This window comes from Wolffia australiana, chromosome 12 (genome assembly GCF_029677425.1).
Source record: "Wolffia australiana isolate 7733 chromosome 12, ASM2967742v1".
Taxonomy (NCBI): Eukaryota; Viridiplantae; Streptophyta; class Magnoliopsida; order Alismatales; family Araceae; genus Wolffia; species Wolffia australiana.
Window position 1 is genome coordinate 10,467,185 of NC_135846.1, and position 7,770 is coordinate 10,474,954.

Sequence of the window (7,770 nt, forward strand, 5' to 3'; positions counted from 1 at the left end):
TTCTGGTTCCACTAGAGGGGTTTAGACTTAAAAGGAGTTAAGACGAGGGGCTCAGCTCCCTCAGCTTTTCCTCCATTGTTAACCCTGGACCACTTCGGTCCACTCCTTGATAGCTCCACTCATGTTTGCTACAAGACCGTTCTTACTGTTGTACTTCCCTATTCTCTTGCTCCATTCGTTCCGCTATAAAACTAGAAATTCTAAAGGAAGAAGACTTCCGAAATTATGAAATAGGAGAATATGTTCCTTCCTTTAGAGATAGAAGCAGTCCTCCTTGCTCCTTTTTGTATAAGGTACCTTTTATTGCATGAACTTAGCGTGCGTATCCCAAAAGAGAAGCTAAACTAAGCGTAATAGCAAGAAAAGAAGAGGTACAAAAAACTAAAAGTAAAGCTCATAACTGGATATTCCCCTTCCTAGAATTGGAAATCCCTAGTTTTATGAAAAACAGCATTCCTTTAACCACGTCTGGATTCTTCAATCGCTCTTGCCAGCAAGAAAATTCTACAAGGAGATGTTTTGCAGGAGCCTCATCTGGTCAATGTGGATTAATCCCTATCCCCTAGCTTTGGGCTTCGGCGGGGACTCCTCAGTTACAGTCTTGCAAACACAGGAAGAACCCGCACATCAAGGTGCCTTTGTCAGTCATAGCCTTCTCGTCTTAGCACGATAGACTATCCGTAAGTCCTTTTGCAAAACCTAAAAATAGCAGGCTGTGCTTTTTTCTTGATGGCAAGACTTCCAAAATTGTCCAAGAAAAGTCAGTGACTAAGTTTCTATGATTACCTACATCATTGTTTCAAAAAAGAAAAGTCTGTAAAGTGGAATTCCCCTTTTAGTTTTGGATCCGCTAGAGATTTTGAACAAGTTTGAGAGGTAATTTTGGTACTAAAACCTCTATTGTATTTACCTTTCCTTTAAGTTTTCAAGAATTGGAAAAGTAGGGATTGGTAATTTGCATTGTACCTTTTAGTTTAGGGGCAAGAAACCGGGTGTTTTGGTGTTAAAACTCTAGGTTTAGATGCCTCTTTAAGAAGGAGGAGCTGGAGAATTTTCCTTCAAAAGCAATTTTTAGGATTGGTTCGTGTGAAATTACCTTCTCAATTTTGTGGTGTTCCCTCCGAGGGGGATTGAGGGGGGTCACGTTCATTATGCAAAGCTAAAGGAGGGAGCTCTCAAGTTCATGTAATGAAGCTGTTCTCAAAAGCACAGGAAATTCAGGAGTTTTGGAGTTTCGGTGTTTACAAGTTCAAGTCCCTACAGCGAAGCAGATCTCGAGACTACCTGGCCAAGGGCACAACAAACAAAGTGATCCTCGAGGCCAATTGACAAGTGTCACATACAAGGTCCAAAGCAGATAAACTAGTACAGACATTGGGATCCTTAAATGTAAAGTTTGAAAAAAGGGATGCCCAAGCCACTTATGGAGCAACATTGGCTCTCTAGAGTTCAAAGAGATGCTTTGTAAGACATTTGGAACAATTTCAGGAGCACCTCTGCCCATCTTCTCCTCAAGGTAGTACAGGCCTTGGTGTTACCCAACCAGTTTAATCTTGTGCTTGGTAGTTTGATTCACAAGAACACAACCATTTTAGTGATAAGCAAATCATAAATCATAGATTTTCTCAATCGATTGAGTGAGATGAGGTTGGCTGATAGATAATGTACATGGAGGGTTCCTTTGAAAAAATCAATATTCAGTATATGGATTGTGCCAATGCCACTGATAGGAGTCATATGGCCATTAAAAATCAATATTTTGTGGGTAGTCAAGAATGAGGTATACTGGCTAAAGAAGTGTTTGTACAATGTCATGTGATTTGTGGCTCCCGAATCCACTATCCACATGTTGCATGATCATCACCACTCATTAGATGGATTATCAATTGTAAAACTCATGTAAGCATAAGGAGACAAACAAATGATAAATTTGATAAAGCAACTGATGCCACTACCACCATTTGATGCATCCGATCAAAATCCTGTCAAAGTTTCTCGATCTCCGCAACAAAAGCATTTATAGGTATCACAATGTGTTAGGACCCTAACTAGGCGACTTCCCTGCCCAGAGGCCTGCGTGCTTATTAGGAGGGCATGTTCACATTTTGACTCACGATGTCTAATGACTGAGTCCTATCTGGTGTGATTATGTAGCGCACTCGGGGTGGTGACACCCAACCCTGATCTTTCAGGCCATCGCCTCTGTAGTGGTAACACACTATGGATGGCGCGCGCGTTCGTCGACGCTCTGTGCAGCGGATCAGGGTGACCCGCGCACGCTAGAGCGCGCGGGCTACCAAGAGCGCGCGTACGAGTGCACCAAGTGCCATACGCGTGCGCATGATGCAATGATAGTGCCACGGTGTGGGGCGCAGAGCTGTGCGGGGAACCATGCGGCTGTGCGTGGGCACCGCGTGCGTCGCGTGTGCGGGGCACGGGGCGGTAGGCATCTTGCCAAGAGATTAGTGCCACTGGCGCACAGTGAGTGCCGAGATGGCTTGGAGCGTGTGGCGCTCTTGTGGGTAGTGCTTGGCGCGCGGCACCCAGCTTGAGGCACCAAATATGGTGGCGTCCGAGCAGACCGAGCAAAAGTTCTCAGCGCGGATGTTGTGGCATGTGTGATCGCCCAAGGCTGGGGTGGTGTGTGTGATCACCACGCCCACGGGCGCGTGGCACTCGGCCCGTGGGCATGTGTATAGGAATGGTGTCGGCGGGCGCGCGCATGGGACTGCAGGACTCAAAGCGTAGGAGTGTCCCTACCAAGGTGCATGGCACCTAGTTTCGTTACTTCGGTATCAATCCTGGTCTTCCCTCGTGTAATGCTTGTGACGACTATGTAACCCTTTTATGATATCTATGCAATGACCCTATTCCTTGATGGGGTTGCATCCCCACCCTCTCCTCTAACCCCTTATATGTGATCTTAAGCTATAAGCAAAAGACTTCCACTGCAAGAGATCAAGGCTGCTCACTGTTCTGCTCGAAGCACTAAGGCCGGCACGCACAAGATTCGAGCAATTATCCTGGCTCGGAATTTGACCACGTGACATAGTGGCATAGGGATCATCTCCAATAAAGGAGCCCTAACAGTGAGTGACGGCATTGGCTAATAATTTCTTCTGACTTTGTTGAGGTTTGCTGTGGAGCTTTCAATATGCGTCTTTAGTATGGTGATGTTTGCCATAGTAGTTGGACCATAGTTGTTCTTTTGTATCACTTTCAATAGTTTCTATCTAGCTCCTTGGCTCAATGGTCCCACTATGGGTAGCTCTCTTGCTAGATGATTTGGCTCCAAAGGCAGGGGTTTCTTGAGTAGGGTCTTTTTTTTCCGATAAAAAACACGGTGCCAGGTACGGCCAACCCTGCGGTTGTGCCCGTTGACCGATCCAGCCGTGCCCTGGAGCCACCCCGGGGGATTTTATTTTTAAAGTGAAGTGTTTATCAATGTTTATAGACGTGGAGTGAGTATAAATATCCCAATTACTCTCAAATCCCACTCGTTGACGCCCATGTGCAAGAAAGGAAACGATACATAAGTGATACCTTGTATGTGCTCGAAAAAGTGCTCGCGTCGACGCCTCACACGAGCCCCCCGCATGATGATAGTGGAGAGATAGTGGATCTGTCCCCACCTTTAACAAGTGCATCGATGAAGTGCATGGCGAGGACCTCATCCGAGGTGGGCACAGTTCACCCCACTGTCGTGATCGTCGGATCAGGCGTGAGCACTCCCACCTCGAGTGCTCCACGCGATCCGCCAATTCCGCGAGGCCTCCTTTGAAAGTGTGTGGCGCATGTGGAGGTTTGGCAAACCGAGACGTTTGACGCGATAGCATCCCCCAGCGCTCAGGGGGGGTGCCTGCCAAGAAAGGAAAATAGAGGAAGGGAGTCATGTGTATATCGCATGGTTGCCCTCTCGCAACTAATGACAAACGCTAGTTATGTGAGGGCGGCACCACATGATGTCCTACCATACACTGTGTGGTCGCCATTGGGAGCATGTACCTGCATGAAGCACGTCGACTAACACCTATGAGTCTGATTCTATGATGATATTATAAAGTTTTCGTTCCTCGCAAAGGAGTAAACCATCACGTATCGCCATAACTTCGGCTACTATGTTAGTTTGTACGCCATAGAAAGAGGAGAAAGCAAAGAGCATACTCCCTATATGATCTTGGAGGATACCACCTCCCCCTACTGGCCCCGGGTTCTCTTTGGACGCACCATCTACATTCAGTTTGAGGTTGCCAATTGGCGGTGGGTGCCAATGGATGACCTGTAGCTGAATGCGGAGAGGGGCAAGGGTCACAGGAATGCCCCGGGCACGAAGGAGAGTGCATCCGAGTGCTGAGCTGCAGTCGTGAGTGGGGATGAGATGGTGGATGCATCATATCCACAGCTTGACGCGACACATGATATCCACGGCGCGCATGGGAGTCCCTACAAAATGAGAAGAATTTCACCCCTTCCATATCTCTCATAGTAAATAAGCTGTGGTGATGTGTAGGATGGGACCCCATTTAGAGCATATTGGCAGGAGAAATATCTTGCCAAAACACTCCAACGGGGTTAGTGGAATATGAAGGAGTGGGTGCAAAAGGTGTGTGATTTGGCGCCAACATTCTATGGTTGTCTCACTATGGAAAAAAAGATGTTCCATAGTCTCAATATGTGGAAATACGAGACAGCAGTTGCAACGTGAGGTGAGAGAGTGGACTAGATGGATCACCCAATCATCAGTCGAGAGACCACGGCGTAGGAGTCTCCAGAGGAAAAAGGAAACGCGGGTAAAGATCGTCGGGTGCCAAATGCGGCGACCCCAGTGCTGGATGGGGGATTTCTCATGAAAATACTCCCAAGAAGAACTGCATGAGTATGCGTCGTCGAGTGTGACCGTCCAAATAGCACGGTCGGGGGTGGACCGGATTGAAGTGTTCTGGACCTGGGGTAACATGGCGGAGGGGAGGCCATGTTGCTCCCATAGGTGTGGCGTGTTGCCCATAAGCAGTTGGGCCACTATGAGTCGCACTCGATGTTGTACAAAGCGGGGATGGTGAGCGAAAGGCTCGTCAGCATGCCAAGTATCAAACCAGGCGCTAATCGAACCTCGGCCTATACGCCAACATGTGACATGGGCGATCTCAAGCCATTATCGCTGCCACGTCTGCCATCTCCGATGGCCCCGGATATCCATCTCTCGACGGGCCCACCGCCGTACTTAGCGTAAATAAAACTTCCTAGTAGAAAGTGTGTGGTGCGCATGCGTCATACGAGTTTCATTTGAAGCATGTCCTGGACGTCTGAGAGGCGTCTAATCCCTAAACCCCCCTCGGTCGTCAGCCAACATGCTCTCTCGCAAGAGACCCAATGATGGCAACGCTCGCCCTCGAGGTGACCGGACCATAAGAAATGTGCACATAGTCATTCCACTGAGTGGAGGACTGTGAGAGATAGTGAGTGGACTGCAAGGGTATGCAGCGGGATACTCATGAGGACATGTTGAATAAGTTGGATGCGTCCTCCAAGAGAGAGATAATGGAGTTTCTATCCCTCAAGTTTCTTTCTCAATATGGCCAAAAGGGCATCAAAGTAATGATGCCTAGCACGTCCGAGAAAGATAGGGCATCCAAGATAGTCGAAAAGGAAGCATCCTCGTGAGTAACGGGTAGAGTGTTAGATTATCTGAGAGCGCTTTGTAGTGGTGGAAGGACCAATGTGGGTCTATGATTCTTGAGTAGGGTCAATGATTCCATATACATGTGACTCTCTTATCTGATGGTAAGGCTCGCAACTTCTTCAAAGGTGGGAATTCATTCCCTATTGATAAATTAGGTTTTAAGTATGTCAAATTGTGAATTTCAAGCCAGAGATGAATTTGTGAACTTAGTCTTCCAAAACATAGGTTTGTTCTTCAGATTAGGTTTTTAACATGTTTTTAATGGTCCAACTCATTTTAGATGGCCTCCAAGGTTGATACATATTCCATTACACTCCTAGTTCCTTGGTTGAGGTAATTGATCATTGAACAAGTACAGCTACAAATGCTTTATCATAACGTCTAGAGTATGTCTGGTGATTTGTTTTCCATACATCTTTGACATAGAGCGATCCTAATAAGCTGCGGTCTGTAGTAGGTTCTACTTTCTGAAGGAGCCATGCCTTGTGTAGGGCATTGGCTTCTAGCCATCCTTCATAAAGTGGATTGGGGGAGTGGGACTGTAGTTATATGTGAGAGCTTATGCCAACCTTGCAATATCATCTTAACGTATTCAGACCACTCTAGTAGGTTAGGTTCTTCAAATTGAAAACCTCAGGAACTTTAGGTAGATCATAACATGACTTGGCATACTCATCTGATGGGGGAACCTGAACTAGAGATAATTGTAGTTTCATGCTTTCATCCATAACTGAATTCTTGCAATTGATGCACTCTCCAAAAGTGGAGTTATTACCACAATGATGACTCTCCCTAATGATTGGGCTACAACTCAAGCAATGGAAAATAATAGGGCTATCCCTTATGATAGGGCTATGGCCAAACCCTAGGGATGACTACAACTAATCCTGCATAGTCTGAATCAGTATAAATGATGAATACAACTCAATTGTGGATAGTGAGCTCTCCCATATGGTAGGGCTACCTAATGATAGGGTTCTCTTGTTTGATAGGGCTATGGCCAAACACTACCGATGATTGGGGTTATGGCCCCGTCTATGGCATGATACACACCACATACATGTTTATGGCTCTCCCCAAGAAGAATAGTTTAAGCAATGGAAGATGAAAACCATATTTGCATATAAATGAAATAATAACACATATGTATCCTGCACTGATAGCATGAGAGTAAATAGACCAGCATCTAGGGCAAGGGAGAGTTATAAATGTTGCAATGAGCCTCCACAATATCAGTTTGGGAGCTTTAGATCTCCAGGGAGAGAGTTCTAAATGTTGCAATGAGCCTCTGATAAATCCAAAATGATAGTAATATATATGTGCAATTCTAGCTAATTTATCTACTTCTTTATCTGTATCTGGATATATTATCGACATTTTTGTTAATTTCTGAAAAATCATGAAATAATATCACCTTTTTCTAATTTGGAGTTAATTATTGTCATCTGTGGGAAAAAACCCACTTAACTCAATGAGTTAAATGGAATGAATCTCACTCTCTTCTTAGCTTATGTGGAAGATGCGGGAATTAGGTGAAACTTTCATGAATAAAGGGGATAATTAAATGAAGAGGAAGCTATTTGGACCAGAGGAGCAGGCTCAGCCACAACCCTGGGCCAAGAAAGAAGGCCCAAAGCAAGACAGTTGGCTCCAGTCTAAAGGCCCACTACAGAAACTCCACTAAGCCTACTATGAGAGGCATGTTGGGCCAAGGAAAGGAGGGCAAGGGGAAGGTCCAGTCATGATTATTTATGAACATTTCAGGGGCTTGGATGCTGATTGGAGGACAACCTTGGACGTGGATCCAAGCCAGAGAAGAAGATCCAGCCATTCAATCCATAAAACATCCAAGGGTGGAGACTTAAAGATAGCACCTTTAATGCTAATTAAGGAAAGAAGTCTTGAATGTCCATGGGGTATTTCAAAGGTCTCAATGCTGATTGAAGGACCATAATGGATGTGGATCATGACCCTTAAAAGAAGATCTGGCCATCCATAGTATTAAAAATCCAATGGCTCTCATTTGCTCTCTCTCCCTATATAAACCCCTTCACCCTATTGTAATATTCATCTTGTGATTCAATCCAAAG